The sequence below is a fragment of the Balaenoptera borealis genome (genome assembly GCF_965194805.1).
Source record: "Balaenoptera borealis genome assembly, chromosome: 3".
Taxonomy (NCBI): domain Eukaryota; kingdom Metazoa; phylum Chordata; class Mammalia; order Artiodactyla; family Balaenopteridae; genus Balaenoptera; species Balaenoptera borealis.
In genome coordinates, this window is record NC_138866.1 from 118,096,608 (window position 1) to 118,114,434 (window position 17,827).

The following is a 17,827-nucleotide window of genomic DNA, read 5'->3' on the forward strand; positions in this document are numbered from 1 at the left end:
TGGGTGATTATGGGGTTCAACTTGCTTATTAACAGCCCACAAAGGATTATCATGGGGCTCTAGGAGAAGCCCACAGAGGTTTGGAAGAGGGTTGCTTCCTGGCTCCGGGCACTGCTCTCTGAAAACTCAATCTTCTCCAGGCCGAACGGCTCTGCCTGGCCAGCTGGGGGGCCCCGGGGGCACCCCCCACTGCCACCAACACACAGGATGTTCAAAGGAGCCAATGGGAGGGGTTAGTGGTGAGTATGGGGCAGGAGGGGGCCCAGCCCTTTGTGATCTGTGCCTGCAGGAGGGCCTGGAATGAGTAGGGTGAGAAAATTGCCTACCCCTTTAGTACAGAGTTCAGGTATTTACAACTGTCTCCTTGGAGAGGGAGACCATTTAGGTAAGTTGTAAGAACAGTGTTGGGCAGGGGTCAGCAAACCTGCCTGTTGCCCATTTTTATAAATAAAGTTTTATTGGACACAGGCACACCTATTCCTTTGCAGATTGCCTGGGGCTGCTTTCAAGCGACGACAGCAGAGTTGAGTAGTTGAGCAGAGACTCTCTGGCCCACAAAGCCTAAAATATTTTCTGTCTAGCCCCTTACAAAGTTTGCTCACCCCTAGGTAGGGGAAAGGGTATGAATTTCAGAGTTGACTAGATATGGGTTGAAATGCCACTTTTACTTTTGTTCTGTGTAACTTTGGACATGTTGCTTCCCCTCTGAACCTCACGCTTTCCATTTGTAAAATAGGGATGACCATCTATTTAACACATGCTTACAATATCGTGTTTACTGTGCATCCGGCACCGTTCTAAGCGCTTTGCGGGCATTAACTCATTTAATGTTCACAACAACTCTGTGACGTTGGTGCTCTTATGACTGTACCACTCTACAGAAGGGGAAGTGGAGGGCTGGAGGGGTTAAGTAACTAACCCAGGACCCCACAATGCTGGGATTTTGAACACAGGCGATATGGCCCCAGAAGCTGTGTTCTTAAATGGCCATTGTGAAGACCAAGAAGTCATGGATGAGCAGAACTGAGCCACAGCGGCTGGGATGCAGTAGGGACTCGATATCTGTTGGTTCACTCTTCCCCTCGTCCTCTTTGCCAGATTGTTTGGCTTCCCACCTCTGTCCAGGATAAGGGTCCCGGCCCCTTTGGATTGCAGTTTCTGAGGTCATCACATCCCTCGTGCCTTTGCCAAAGCCCAGCATCACAAACGCTGCTCTGGTTTCCTCGACACGCTCCCCCTCTCCCTTCCTGCCGCTGTCTCCCTCCCACTGTTGAGTTAATAATAACATATCATGTTCTGTCTCAGATGCATATCAGTTGCGTGTAATTATTTATGGAGAAATAGACAGATGATTCCCTGCTTGGACCGTTTTCACAGGCAGCCATACCTATCGCTTAGCGTTCCTCTCTCCCCTCGACTAATAACACTGTCCACTTTAGATCCTGGGGTCTTGATTTATTAGGTAATTTGTTTCTTCTCTATGGCTTGGGCCTGCCTGTCATCAATATAATAGAATGATGGAAGTGCAAGCTATAGACACCAGACATTAAAAACTAGGCAAATATCACCCATTTCAGCTCCTTGTCCAGAGCCAGAGCCAATCCTCTGCCCGCTGGGGGAGAGGAAAAAGATTACAGAGGGACACCTGGAGCCTGATTCTCACAAAATGATTCTTTGAAAATTGGGCTGGTGGCTCTGCTGTTATGTGCTTTGGGGAAAATGTCCAGGAAAACACATCCACACACACGTATACGTGTGCACCCACGCACGCGCGCATACACCCACACAGTAGAGGAATCTAAGCTCCCTTCCAAAGAGACTGAATATGCCGGGGGGGTGGGGGGGGAAAGGACTGAACTGGCTGCCAGGAGGCCTGGCTTCCCACCCCAGCTTTGCCACACTATCCAGCTGGAGGAGCAAGGGCAAGTCACCTCATCTCTCTGGGCCTGAACTGCCTCATTTGTCAGATGAGGAGGTGGCCTTCCAGCCTTAACCTGCTGAGATGCAGCCAAGGTTACATGGAATGTCAGAGGCGGGGTTGGAAACTGAACCTTTGCTGTTTGATTCCAAGATCGGTGCTTCGAACACTTCCCCATGCCGTTCCCATCAATCATAACTGTAATCCCAAACGATCAGTCTCTTCACCATCAATAGCCTTATCACAAATCACTGAAATAATATCACCAATAAATGATCTTTAATTGCACCATCAAGAGACTCATCAATGCCATTATGTCCAGGAGCTTCTCACCACCACCGTCCTCATCATCATGCTCATTTCACTGACTGTTTTCTATATGCCACATTTCATATGCAGGATGTGAGTTCATCCTCACAGCAATCCTAGAAAATAGGCACCGTTATAATTATCCTCATTTAATAGATGAGGCAACTGAGGCCCAAAGCGGCACACAGTAGTAAATGCCAGACTTTGGATTTGAACTAGGGTAGGTTTGGCTCCAAAATAAGCTTTCGGCCACCATTCTGTGAATCAACAGCATCGTTATCACAAGTATTCTCGTCACTGTCCGCGTTACCATTATCTTCTACATCGGCATCACTGAGTCACCCGGCATCATCTTTCTAATCACTCCCAATATCATCACCAGAGTCAACATTATTGCTAATGTTGATATCACCAATATCAGCATCGATATTGCCAATCTCACTATTGCCAATGTTGTTTTAATATAAACGCCGTCGTTAATCATTAGCAATACTGTCACCGTCACCATCAATATAGTCCATACTGCTGTCATAAATGATACTTATCAGTACCGTCAAAATTGTCTTTTAGGAGTCATTGCTAATACAGACGTCACTGCTAACCTCATTATGGTCACTAGTAATATTATGGTCACTGTCACCAAGCCAGTCCACATCCACATCGTAATCAATATTGTAAAAAGCAGAATTATCTGAGCCATCGCTAACCTCACCATCCACAGAGAATTACTGATACTGCCAACATTTTCAATAGCATCATCACGATCGTCACCATCCTCAGTTCACCCTCACTGTCCCAATACAACTAAAATAAAAAGTACACATCTCCCATTAAGTGGACATCACAGATGTCAATCTACTTACCGTTGTGATCACCATCATCTACTGAGTTCCGACTTGTGAGTTGAACTGTGTTAGGTCTTTTCTCCTCTGGAACTCTTCAGCTATCCTGTGAGAGATGTGGAATGCATAAATATTTGACTCACTGTCACACTGCCCATGCAGATGTTGCCAGGGTCATCAGGAATCTGAAACTTCTGAATCTCTGGAGTGAGGTGATTGCTGTTTCAGAAGCTTTAGGCCATTGAGTATCCTTAAATTCCACCCATCCTTCCCAGCCAAGTTACTTCCCAGTTCCCCAGTGGGTTTCCATCTCCTGTTTCCTTGTGCCTCAAATGACCATCGTTTTAATCTCAGTTATAACATTCACAGCCCATCTCTTGTCCCAGTTGTTTGTGTGTCTGTCGCCTTCCCTAGCATATAAGTTCCTGGAGGTGGGGCCGGGTGTTTTTCATAACCCTTACAGGGTTTACACCAAACGTTTGGGGATTTAAAGGGGAATGTTGGCTGGTCCACAAGAATCACGTGATGAGGGGTAAAGAACATCAGACTGAAAACCAAGATATCTGGAATTTAGCCTGGATTATCCCTAACTAACTGTGCAACCTTGGATCATTCATTTCCCCTCCCTCCCTCTCTACCTTTCTCCATCTCCAGACCTAAGGGTCATCCCTTTTCCACATCCAAGTTCCGTGGCTCTGCCTTCCAAACCGCCCATTTCTCACCCCTCCTCTGCTGCCCCTCTAATGCAGGCCCACATCTCCAGCTTGAACCACTGCGGTTATCTCTTAACTGGTCTTTCTGCTTCCACTCTACCCCATGTGGGACAAGAGTGCTCTTTTAAAATTAGTTCATATTAGTCCCTTACTCCACCCCATGGCTTCGTCCTTCACTTACAGTAACATGCAGACTGCTTCTGTGGCCTGCAGTGGACACGGTCTGGCCCCTGCCCCCCTCTCCTCCCTCACCTCATGCATCATTACCTCCCCCCCACCATTCCTAGACACATCGTTCTTCTCGTGGCATCCTGAAACCCTGACCTTGTTTCTGATGCGAGGCCTTCACACTGGCTGGCTCCTCTGCCTGGAAAGTGTTTTCCCTGGACCCCCTACATGGCTGGCCCCATCACCTCATTCAGTTCTCCAACCAAGTGTCTGCATCTCAGAGGGGCTTCCCATGAGCACCCCCTGTGAAATAGATCCCCTCTAGCAGGTATTCTCTTCTCACTGAAGCCTCCCACCCAACATATATTTATTGATTGTCTGCTACAGGGTTTCTCAGCTTCAGCATTATCGGCGCTTTGGACTGGGGTGTTCTGTGTTGTGGAGTGGGAGGGACTGCCTTGTGCAGTGGGAGGTGTTGAGCAGCACCCCTGGCCCCTGTTCACCCGATGCCAGTAGCACCCCTTCCCAATTGTGACAACTAAAATTGTCTGCAGACACTGTCAAGTGTCCCCTGGGGGCAAACTTACCCCCGGTTGGGAACCACACTCTTCTGAAAGCTTGGGACACATCAGTGGATAAAACAGATCCCACCACTGGCATTCCCCTCTCCCAATCCCCTGGCCTTCTTGGGAGGAGACAGACAATGAATGGGAAGCTAGAAAGTGACAAGCGCTATGGGAAAAAAAAATACAGCAGGCCAAGGGTGCTGGGGATGGGGTGTAGGTTGGGGCCCTGGAGAAAAATGAACAGGCTGGTGGAGGGTATCAGGCGTGGGCTGTCTCCATCCTTCTGGTCCCACTCTCTCTCCCTCCCACCTTGCCTCATCCAAGGAGGCAGCACCCAGCAGCATCAACCCACAGGGACTCGGGAAGTGTTGTTAGCCTAGATAATTTCTCCAGAGCCACTGATCCCTTCTGCCGAGTGTGATAAACCCTATTTCATAAAGAAGACATGAATGGCTGTAATCAGATACAATGTTTGCAATGCTGAACAAAATGAGCAAAAGAAAAAAATATGCAGCCAAGCTATAATTATGGGTGTAATATTTCAGCCCATTAGCAAAAAATATCTCAGAAACCTGCTGCCCGCCTTCTCAGCTAAAAAATTGGATACTAAGCTGGTGAATGCAAACAGAGAGAACAGAGCACTGAAGCAGAGGCCTAATTAATTGCATATACAGTTTTTTTTTTTTTTTTTTGGCTGACAGCGGCTTCTGACAATTCTGGGTCTTTTACTGCATCAAATAAAAAGAGAGATTGTCATTTTCCAGCAGGGCTGCTCTGAGGGCTTCTAGACACTGGTCCCTCTTCCTCAGCCCAGTACTAGTCAAGGACATGCCCCTCACTAAACACTTGGTAAATTTATGGGTTTTTGTATAATAATAGTTATACTTTGTTGCTTGCTATGTGCCGCCAGGTACAGTGATAAAGCTTTACAACTTTCATCTCATTTTTCCCTATGGGAGCGAGGTGAAGTGAGGCAATGGATTTTGTTGATGACCTTCAGGTTCCTTGTCACCATTTTTTTTTTTTTTTTTTTTTTGAGTGCCAGCACCCGTGACTATCTTTGGAGAACTACTTGTGAGCTACTGAAGTCACCTTGCCTGGGTGCAGAGAGCCCCTAATCCCTGGCGGGGGTGGGTTGTGGCCCTGTGCCCCCAGCTCACACCTCCTCTGTGGGACTTTGCTGGAACTCACCACCCTGCCTGCCTTCCTCCCTCCCCACCCTGACCCCATGCCCTCTGGTCTTCCCTGGAGTTCTTTCTTGATAAATCACTTGTATATTATTCCTTGGCTCCCAGTATACTTCTGGGGAGTTGGCTTCAGACAGGTAGGATTAATTACCACCCTTTTTCCAGAAAGGACACTGAAGTTTGGAGGGGATAGTAACTCCACTCAGGGAACTCAGTGAGAAATTGGGGACCGGGATTTGACTCCATGTCATCTCATCCTATTTGGCCTCCATGTGTAAATGTGGCACTTGCCCGCACACCCTAGTTCCTAGTCCCTAGGATCTGTATGAGACTGGGGCAAGTTGGTGGTTCATTAGCCACCATCGTAGGTTCTGAAACACGGCACTGTCTGGGTAAATCTAACAATTAGATCCACGCCTTTGTTCATGGGCCTCTCTAGTTACCTGCCATTTACCTCAGGCTCACCAAGCTCTGCAGGGGTCTGACCAGTTCCTGGGTATACATTCATTCATTAAGTCATTCATTCACTCGTGCAGTCACCTACCCATCTAACCTCAACCATTCAGCTAACCCCACCCATTCATCTAATACCACCCATCCATCCATTCACCCATCCACTCATCCACTCACTCATCCATCCAACAGAGCGCTCATGAAGGCTGCCCCCAGCAACAGTCTAGCGTGGGATATGGATGTACTAAGAAGTCAGTCATCATACCTTGTGATCTGTGCACCAGGGGAAAATCTATAAGGTACTATGGGCTCATAGGAGGGACACCTGATCCAGCCAAGCTTCCCAAGGCACCTGCACGGGGATCTGGCAGGTGAATAGTGAAGAGAAGAGAGCAAAGGGGTAGACTGTCCCAGGCAGAGAGAACAGCAGATAGGATACAATCCAAACGCCAGAGGTGAGTGAGTGTGTGGAAGGTTCAAAAGAATGAAGGACATTCACCTGGCTGATCTCATGTGAGGGGAGGTGGTAAGAGATGAGGCTGGAGTAGCTGGCTGGGGCCAGACATGCAGGACCTTTGCTTGTCGAGCTAAGGAGAGAACTGGGAACTGAGAGCTGCGGGGTGCCTTCAAAGGGCCTGTGAGCAGGAGACCATCAGGGGCAGATCTGCCTGATTCAGCAGGGCGCTCTGGGAAGAAGAGGTGGGAGGAAGGGAGCCAGTGATGGGACTGCAGTTGGGGTGGGCTTGGAAGGACCGTGTGCCAGGTTGGCAGTTGCCCCGTGACGCTGTTGGAGGAAGCGGGGGGAGAAGTGGGTTTGTGCCAGGACGAGAGAGAATTAGAAGTGGGTGACTGGGTGTGGGAGGCAGGGAGAGGGAGAGGTTGACTGCCAGTTTCTGGCCTGTGCAGTGGGGGGACGGAGGTGGCACTGACCAAGTCACAGAGGGAGAGGATGGGCCTGGGGCATGGAGGCTGGAGGCCGTGCTCAGTTTAGGGCAGGTTGAGTCTGAGATGCCTTGTGGGGATTTCAGGTGGGGTCGTTCAGAAGACTTTGATATCTAGGTCTGAAGGCCCAGAGAGAGATGACAAGCGCTGAGGATAAAGATGTAGGTATGACCACCAACCCCTCGGAGTAGATGGGAAGGCCCAGGGAGGGTGTGCAGATAGAGAAAGAGTGAGCTTGCTATCTTCTGACAGATGCCCCATTGCTGACTGCCTACCTGAACAGCGGGCATCTTCCTTCCGGATTCCAGTTCACACGTGGACCACATTCCCAGGCTGACTCCCGTCTCTGGCCAAGCACGTGGGTGCATCTTCTGTCTGCATCAGGTCTTCCTGCCATGGGTCCCCTCGCCCAGAGCCCACTGGGCAGCACTTATGTGGGTCTAGCCTGGATGTGTTTCTCTGTCTACCATGGAACGGCCTCTCCTTCTGGAGGGTTCTTTTGTCTGGAGGAAGAAAGAGAGATTGTTCTTCCCAGCATGGCTGCTCACCAGAGCGGGAGGGGAATGAGCATTCTTGTGTACTTGGAAGCTCAGGGGCTGGCCTCCCTCCACCACTGCTTTTAGAAATGTCTTTAATTATTAAATTACTATGTGCACACTGTAAAAAAGATATACAGCTCAGAACAAAAACTAAATAAATATGATAGATGCCCTGCCCCTCATCCTGCCAGCGCCTATACCCCACTCCCTAGTGACAACAATTATCTTTCCAGATTTCATACATGCACACACACGCACACACACTACGTCATGCTCATCAATTGATTTTTTTGGTTTATAAATATATACTAGACATATTTCTACATCAAAATGTATATAGCTCTACTTCCCATTTTTCTTTTTTCTTTTTTACTATAAAAATCATACAAGTTTATGGTAGATTCTGAATGTGGAAATTCAGAAAAATATAAAAAAAGAAAACCCAAATCTGCCAGTATCCTAAAATCTCATTACCCAGAGATGATGATTAACATTGAGGAAAACATATAAAATTTACTTTCACTGGACAATAACAGAAGACACTAAAATTAGAAAGCACTACGGAACTTCAAGTAGATTTTTCTTCAAAATAAGAGACATTAATCTTTGTATAATTTTCTCTCTTTTTTTAACTTGGATTGAGAGGTTGACATTGTGATGTTTTAACTATCTGCTTCTTAATGGTTGTTAGTTTAGGTAGAACTTAGTCATTTCTCTTGGAAAAACCAAAAGGTACAACTTATCTCTAAACAAACAGACTAAACTCATCTGTCTACATACATATTTTTAAATTAAAAATAATTTTTAAAGAAGAGATAAGCCTACTGTTAGGATAGTTTGTCAAGAGAAATTACTGAAGTATTCAATCACTTTCAAAAAGAACAAACACAGCATGAGGAAATAATTATCACTTACTCCTGACGCAAACCCAAACAGATGATGTGTGAGCCCCAAGCATTCAATAGTTACCTGCTTCTTCCCACATTACCTGACCAACGGCAGGTTGGCTCTGTGGGATCAGAAAGCACAATTTCCTATACCTCTTTGGTGGCTCAGAATCATGCCACAATTTAGCTCACATTTTATCTGGGCCGTGACTTTCATGCACCGTTCACTGCTTTTCCCAGAGTCACTAATTACCTTTCTTATCCTTGTTGCTCAGATCCTTGTTGCTCAGAAGTGCTGCAGGCCTTAATTCCACGACAGCACTTAGCGTCCTAGCGTCTTCCTCAGAGGACTGGGGAATGCTGTTTTCTTCGAGGTTGTTCCTCACAGACTCTTCTGATTTCTCGTTCTGATTGGGGCTAATTTCTCATTAGGCCAGCTACACAGCTGTGCTACTGGTATTTCTTTTCATTGTTTTCCTGGGTTAGTTCTATTAGTTCTATGGCTTCTTGAAGCTGTTGTCTTTTTCTTGGATTCTGTTTTCCTTCTGCTGGGGTACATACTCAAGGAGTTTTTTCAGAAAATGTGGAGCCCCACCCTGGAGCCTGGGAGCATGGGTGCCAGCTGGGGGAGGGGAGGCTGGCCGTGAGTGCTCCGCATTTCCTGTTTCTCTGCAGTTTTCCCCAACTTTGGGTGGTGACCCCTGCCGGGCTCCAGCTTTTGGTCGGCAGAGGGAGGGTGAGGCCGCGTGGCCAGCGGTACCGGGCACCCTGCGCCCCGCCGCCTGCAGTCCCACGCCCCGAGCTTACTGCTTCTGGCCTCAGCGCGGCTACCACCCAGCTCGGCGAGCAGCCCAGGTGCAGGCCATCGGGTGTGTGGTGGTGGGAGACCGAGCTGAAGGGAAAACTTGCCTACGGATCACTTATCAGTTATCGTTGCACTTCTCGGAGAATATATGCCCACTATCTTTGACAACTATTCTGCCAATGTCATGGTAGATGGAAAACTAGTGAATCTGGGCTTATGGGATACAGTCGGACGAGAAGATTCTGACAGATGACGTCCCCTGTCCTATGCGCAAACAGATGTATTCTCCATTTGCTTTTCTCTTGTGAGTCCTGCATCACGGGAAAATGTGCAAAGTGGTATCCTGAAGTGGGACACCATTGTCCTATCATGTGACTCCTATCATCCTGGTGGGGATGAAACTTGATCGTAGGGATGATAAAGACACAATTGAGAAACTGAAGGAGAAGACGCTGATTCCCATCACCTACCCGCAGGGCTTAGCCATGGCGAAGGAGATCGGGGCTGTAGGATACCTGCAGTGCTCGGCGCTCACGCGGCAAGGCCACAAGACAGTGTTTGATGAGGCTATGGGAGTGGTTCTCTGCTCACCTCCTGTCAAGAAGAGGAAGAGAAAACGCCTGCTGTTGTAAACGTCCAGGGCCTCTCCTGCCCTGTCCCGTTCCCCTGGGAAACTGTTTATGCTTTGCTCAAACCGTGGAGCCTTTGCACTCAATGCCAGGTTTTTGTTACAGATTAGTTTTTCCATAAAACCATTTTGAACCAATCAGTAATTTCTAGGTTTTTTTTGTTTAAAGTGTAAGGGTTCAAACTTTCACATTCTACTAAAGTTTAGCCCTAAAATGACAAGCTTTCTTAAAGCCTTATTTTTCAAAAGCCTCAATGCTTGCTCAGATTAAGAGTTGCCAAAAAACCTTGTGGAACTTCCCTGGTGGCGCAGTGGTTAAGAATCCACCTGCCAACTCAGGGGACACGGGTTCGAGCCCTGGTCCGGGAAGATCCCACATGCCGTGGAGCAACTAAGCCCACGAGCCACAACTACTGAGCCTGCGCTCTAGAGCCCGCAAGCCACAACTACTGAGCCCACGTGCCACATCTACTGAAGCCCTCGCGCCTAGAGCCTGTGCTCCGCAACAAGAGAAGCCACCACAATGAGAAGCCTGCACACCGCAATGAAGAGTAGCTCCCACTCACGGCAACTAGAGAAAGCCCACGCGCAGCAATGAAGACCCAGTGCAGCCAAAAATAAAAAAAAACCAAAACCAAAAAAACCTTGTGAATTAAGTTGCATTGTTGGGCTAAGAACACTGAGCACTAAACTGTTGAGAGGACTTTGTCTTTAAGAAGACTGCAGCTTCTGAGGTTAGGAAATGCAGACACTTGCCAACTGGTTTCAGATATGAAGAGGGTACAGCCTCCTTCATGAAACGTTGCCATTGAATGCGTCATAATTTATCTACCCATGTTCATTACTTAACATTGTACTGTATATCATAATGCATGAGTGTAACAGTTCAACTCTTCGGATCAGTCTTTTTGATTTCGTAGTGAGATTTTTTTTTTTTTTTTAATTAGTGTGTTAGCCTTCGTGAGATTTTGAACAGAACTCTTACGTCTTCCCTCTGTTGAAGTATTCTGCTCTGGCCATGGGCACTGGGGTAGAGTGTGTGGAACACTTGTGATGAAAGATGAAGGCAGTCTTTTGACATTGTACATGTGTACAAAGCAATTAAACTACTGAAAGTGTCATGGGTAAAAATTTTAAAAGGTTAATTTCTGTCAAATGCAGTAGATGATGAAGAAAGGTTGGTATTATCAGTAAGTGTTTTCTCAAGCTTTTCCTTTTTTAAACCTGCCCATCCCTCCTGAAATCGGGCATTTAATTCATCTTTGCCCTGGTCATTCTCAGAGTTGCTAACTTAGGAAGCTCTTTTCTTATAGAACCCCTTGTTAATGAGCAATATGCCTCCTTGTATTATAAGACCTTTCTGGATATGCATTAGAAAAAATTTTTTTTGTAGATTAGTAGAAGTGCATTCCTGTTTTCATGTTAAAAAAGAAGAAAATGTGTATAACATAGGTGGAGTTAGAAAGCTAGTAAATCTGAGTCCTTGAATATTTAAAAATGTCTTTACTGTGACTTTGCACATAAATAAGAGATTCCACATGATTTCGTTTCAGAATGCTGTAGACACTATTCTGTTGCCTTATAGAAAGTTCTATTGTGTATGAAAAAATCTAATGCTAGTTTGACTGCTATTTCTTTTTAGATATTTTGCATTCTTTCCTGAAGAAGTTTTAAGATTTCCTCTTGATGGTTGGACTTCAGAAACTTTCCCAGTTTGTTGCAAATTGTGTGTCTTTTTTCACTGCACCTGCTCTGTACTTGGTGAGAATAGTAGATGGCTACTGCTTTTCTGTCTGGCCTGCTTCCTTTTCCCTTGGGAACTGCCACTGAGTCACTCACTCCATGTAACTTCTGTTAATGAAGGGGCCCTCCTTTCCTGACCTGGGGTGGCCAATCAGAGAGTTCCTTCTCTCCAGCCAGGAGGTTGGTTCAGGGATGGACATATGACCCTTGGGCCAATCACAGGCCAATCAGAGTACCTTTTAGAGATGATTTAGATGCTGAGAAAGAGAGAATTATGATCTTTTCTCTGGGTTTGGTACAAGGATGAAGTAAGACTGGAGCTTCTGGAGTCTTTCTTAGCTACTATACCTAGAGAGCCTGTCTGGGCGTGAACCCAAGCCAGGGAAGTCAGAGAGGAGGGTGGAGAGTCAAAGAGAGAAAGGGAGAGAGAGAATGAGTGAATGAATGATTTTCGAATTGTGAACCTCTGGATACAGGTGAGACTGAAGTCATATCAGACAACACACTCAGTTTTTTTTTCTTTACACAATTTGATTTGAGTTTCCATCATAGGTAAACAAAGGAATCTTGATAATATAGTGATCCCTTTTAACCAAAAAATCCCTGTCTTTCATGAGCTATTTGATTCGTCCTTGCCTTTCATGGCTTCAATTCTCTCCTGAAATTCCTATTAGTTGGGTACTGGATTTCTGGGATCTAGACTCCATCTTCTTTTATCTTTCCTTATATTAAAAACCACTCTGACATTTTAATATATATTCTGAGACATTTCCTAGACTTTATTGTCTGATTTGTTTTTTCATTCTATTATCCAGCCCTTTTATTTTTTATTTTATTTTTTTAAATTCTTCTCACAAATTTACTGTTTTTTAAAAAATTAATTAATTAATTAATTTTTATTTTTGGCTGTGTTGGGTCTTCGTTTCTGTGCGAGGGCTTTCTCTAATTGTGGCAAGTGGGGGCCACTCTTCATCGAGGTGCGCAGGCCTCTCACTATCGTGGCCCCTCTTGTTGCGGAGCACAGGCTCCAGACGCGCAGGCTCAGTAGTTGTGGCTCACGGGCCTAGTTGCTCTGAGGCATGTGGGATCTTCCCAGACCAGGGCTCGAACCCGTATCCCCTGCATTGGCAGGCAGATTCTCAACCACTGCGCCACCAGGGAAGCCCTAGCCCTTTTATTTTTATTAAGCTTTTCATTTCAGCCAATGTGTTTCTCATTCTAAGAACTTTTTAATTCTCTGCTTGTCTCCCCCCACTTTTTTTTCATAGCAAGCTGCTTTTGTTTTATGGATGCAACATCCTCCCATTTCTTTTCTGTTTGCTGCATCATCTCTGTTTTTCCTTTTCAGTTGCTCTGCTCACCTTGATCCTTCTCTTTTCTGTGGTTTGTTTTCCTCAAAACTTGGTAATTCTCAGGTATCCATTAGAGTGTGTGAATAACAAACCAGACTGATCAGTACTGGCTCAGATGGGACTTTCCTCTGTGCGGGTATATGGTTATATAGATCTTCTGGAATAGGCCTCTTTCCTAAATGGGTCTGGGACCCTGGTAGTGTCTGGGTGAGGCTTGCTGACGGCGAGCAAAAATGCAAGCTCATGACTTGCCACCATTGCTGAAGTAAGAAGACTTTCCTTTGAGCATGGAAAGCCTTACTTAGTTAGAGGGATTTTGATATATGAGATCCTGAAAATCCTTAAATTCTTCAAAATTGCACATCAAAAAGAATAGGACTAATGGATAAAATAGGGGTAGAGCTACTCAAAAGTCATGCCACATTATCATCAGACCATTCACAAAAGTAATAGCAACCCTAATTGTTAAAATGCAGGTGTTTAAAAAAATACATGTTCAACTTCTAATAAATAAAAAATTTTACAGTAAATATAGGGCTTGACTTAAAAAAAAAAAAAAGCAAGAGTACCATGATAGAAGGAGGTATGAGGTAGGTTGTAGGCTTCTGAGTTATGAAAACGAGAGCAAAATACCCAGAGAACATGGAGTACCGTGTAATAAACCCTCCCAAGACAACGCAGTGACCGTGAAGAGTGTGGGTACATGTGACTGCGTCTTGAGCTGTGTGCTTCTGGGTTCAGCTTGCATTGCATTCAGCTGCTGTTACTTGGCGGCACAAAACATAGTATGCAGGGAAAAATCACGTATGAACCAATGCAACCTCCACTTTGTACTGACATCGTGATCCCGTGTATCAGTCATGGATGTGCTAATGCAGATATAGAGACACACATCGTAGCAGAACAGACCATGTTTTTTTCCCTCTCTGGAATCTCTGTCCTTCCTTTTTTTCCTCTGAGTCTGTGGAGGAGGTCAGGAAGGGCAAGTCTACAGAAATGCCTGCAGAACCCCCATTTTGAGAGTGTCCTTGACTTTTTCCTGGGGTTGAATGCCAAGGCCAGTGGTTCTGTACTTTTAAGAAGGAGCTGGAACAACTGGCCCAGCTATGCATCCAGCAGTTTCAATTGCCCCAAGGCCTCCTTGTTTTTGTTGCTATTTCCCTGAGGCTCTGGCTTCAGTGACAAGTCTCTCCTCGGCCTACAATGAGGGATGGTTTCCTTCCTCTAGTTTCTCATCAGTTGGATCCCATATTCCTGTTACCTTTCAGAAATTCTTCCACATTTCTGGTCCACTGACAGCATCTTTTCTTATTTTCTAACATGGATTTACTCTTTCTCTTAATATCTTTTCTTCCTGACTTTTTTTTCCCGATAGGATTTTGGTATGGAGAGAAGTTAAATTCTGTATACTCAGTCTACATGTCAAATTGGGAATTCTCTCCACCACATTTTGTCCTTTTGACTTTGGCCAAGGCTTTTCACAATTTTGAGCTTCAGTTTATTTTTCGGAAAATGGGAATGATAGTAATATCAGTCCTGCCTACCTTCCAGGGATTGGGAAAGGATGAAGGGACACAGGAGTCATCTATGAACAAAAGAAGCGGCATAAATTTAAGTTGTTATTAGCTCATGGAAGAGAACCCCTTAATTTGGCAGATGAGAAAATGAAGCCAAGAGATGGGAAGTAATTTTGGCTCAAGGTTACCCAGAAACCTCCAGCCTCTTGGCTATGGGGCCCCATTTTCTTTCCAGGCCCTGTTACTCTGCAGCCTGCAAACGGCCAGGGCTGCAGTGCTGGGGGCAGAGCCATTGAGACTTCTGAAGAGGCAGAGATGGCATAAATAATTCAATGATTGCTGACCACGGGCCATTAAATTTTCCATGATCTGTTTTATTGTATCTGCTCTGCAGCGTTACTCACTTCCAGTTCAGGCATTTCACTGTGCCTACAGCTGGCCACTGCTTCTTCTCAGGGATCCAAGACCACGGAAGCGTTAGCCTTGGGCCCAGCTGGGCCTCTATCCCGAAAGGCGGCCAAACAGAAGTTCACATCACTGAGGCCTGAGTGTCGAGCTTCTCTCCTCCAGTTCCTGGTAGTCACTGAGCCACCAGTAGAAGGTGGCTCTCACCTTCAAGTTCAGGATCCACTCACAAATGACCTCAACTTAAGATTCTTTACTGTTGTCACTGGTGGTTAGCAAAAATGTAGTGGGTTGGGTGGGGTGAGAGGTTTAAAGGATGAATTTATTCCATGTAAGCATTAAAGGGCACCATCATTTTTGTAACTCTGTTTTGACATTTTTACCTTTCTTTATATACCTTGAGCCTCAAAATCTGGCAATGGTTTTGGCCTCATGTAACTTCTGTGAAACCTCGTGGATCTTCAACTCCAGGATCATGCTATGCAGAATCCTAAACGTGGTGGGGACTCCCTTACACATGAAGAAACAGGCTCAGAGAAGGAGGTGGACTTGGTCAGAGACTCAGCCAGCTGGTGGCGGGGGGAGCCCAGGACCAGGTGTTGGCACTCTCAGACCAGAACCCTTCCCTGGGTATGGGTCTTGGGAGGGAGAACTTCCTCCACCCCGACCATTGGGTCATCATCTCTGTTCCTCAGGGTCACTGTGGCTTCTCAGATTTTTCCATAGAACCGCTCACTTTCCCTAGTGTCCTGAGAACCACACACTTTCCTCAGATGGTATTTCCAAGCATGCCTCCCACCCACAGCAAGGCAGAGAGCAAAGAGGAAGAACCAGGCACTGCAGGTGAGATTCTCCCCACTGTCTGTGGTTCAGGACGTTTGGCCAACAGACATGGCCTCATCTTTGCCATTCCATTCACTGACATGATAACAGGGGGCAGGACAGTGCATGAAGCCAGACAGAAGCTAGAAAGAAGAGACCTTGGATCGCCTAAGAATCCCCAGTGTTCAGTGAAGTGTGGTAGAAAGAACACAGGATGTGTGTCCCGTGGGCCGGCTCCAAATTCCAGATTTAGTTATGGGCATAAGAGAAATCACATCCCCTCTCTGAATCTCAGTGTCCTCACACTTGAAGTGGGGATGCCAAATCTGAATCCATGGGATTTTTGTGAGGCTCTATGGTAATGACAGTTTTGAGCTGCCAAAGTCCTTTTGGCATCTCCATCAATTAACCATTGCTATCTAACAAACCGCTCCAAACAAAACCTGATGGCTTAAAGCAATCATTCATTATCACTCAAGACTCTACAGGTTCACAGGCACTCATCTCATCTCACCTGTGGTCAGCTGCAGTTGGGTAGCTCTGCTGATGTAGGCTGGACACCCTCACGTGTGGGACCACTTGGTTATGAGCTGGTCTAGGGTGGGACACCTCAGCTCTCTCGCCCTCCAGCAGGCTAGCTCGGGTTAGTTCATGTGGCAAGTGTCTGGTACTAAGAGAAAGCACGGAAGCACATAAGGCCTATTGAGGGTTGTACTTGAAACCCACACACTGTCACTTCTGCCACATCCTGTTGGCCAAAACAAGTCACAAGGCCAGCCCAGATTCAAGGTGGGGTGGGGGCTAGATCCACTTCTTGGAGGGAGGAGCTGCAAGGTCATGTTGCAAAGAATGTGGATACAGGGAAGGGTGCAGTATTGTGGGCAACCGTCAATCAAATCTACACGATCCTCAGGGCCACATTCTTCTTTTTTTTTTTTTTTTTAAAGGTTTCACATTATTTATGTGAAATGAACACAGACTCCCCCGCTTACTGAAAGGAATGTCCAAGTCCTGTTGTAAGTGGAACCTGTAGGATGGGAGATTTTGCTTTGGCCATCTTTGGAAAGTATACTCTGCCACACCAATCTAGTGAAGTGCTCTGTGACCAGGAGAGGTGGGAAAGGGAATGTTATAAGCGTGGACTCTGGAACCAAGCTGCCTGGCATGCCATCCTGGGCCCTCCACTGCCTGCCTGTGTAACTGGGCAAGTGCATTTACTGTGCTGTTGCCTCAGTTTCCTTCTCTGTAGAATGAGGACCACAGCAGTCCCTACCTCCTGGGGTAGTTGTGAGGATCAAGTGAGTTAATGTAGGAAAAGCACCTAGAAGTGCCGTATCACTGTCTGCTGTTACCATGACTGATGTTGTTAGTAGTGTCAATTACAATCAATATTTAGTGATTGGTTAGAGAAACCTTTCAAGGCGAGGAAGAGTAAAACATCACCACTTATATAGTCCTGAATAATTGTGGCATTGTTCAATGTTCTATGGGGCCCCGGGGGAGACTGACTATCTACTCATAGATCCAATTCCTCCGTTATAGCCCAAGATGTTGACTCTGGAAATCCAAAGTCAGGAAAACACATAAGGAGCCTGGGACATCGGGCAAATTAAACACCAACACACTTCTTCCTCCTCTTCATCATCATATCATCAAACCTGCGGGATTTTAGGCCCCAGCAAGTATTTTTATTGCTCACCAAAGCCAGGTGGACTTCCAAAACCCTGGACAGAAGTACGGGGTACCACATACAGCCCCACACTGCACTTCAGAAACAACCCTTGAGCTCTGAAAACACAGCTTGCACAAGCAGTACTTGCAGTCTATGAAAACACTGTTGCTTCCTATTCCTCAGAACAGTGCGCCAGGACACTCTGTAGAACAGCAAGATGCTGGGGTTTCAGTGGGATCCCTCACATCCCTTTTTTTCCATGTTTGGCAAGCCTTTGCATTCATCCTCCAGCAGCTCTTTTTTCAGAGGTTAGCAGAGAGCCAGAAGTGCCTGGGAATTTAAGTCCCCCACTGGTGGCT

General features: G+C 46.2%; 1 pseudogene across 1 annotated transcript in view; it reads left to right on the top strand.

Annotated features, from left to right (window-relative positions):
* The window catches only part of LOC309625872, a 114,849-nt pseudogene extending 104,467 nt beyond the window's left edge, over positions 1-10,382 (top strand). The window contains exon 2 of the transcript in view: positions 9,020-10,382. The product of the transcript in view is annotated as an uncharacterized misc_RNA (transcript). The remainder of the gene's footprint in view (positions 1-9,019) is intronic.
* Positions 10,383-17,827: the final 7,445 nt, after the last annotated feature.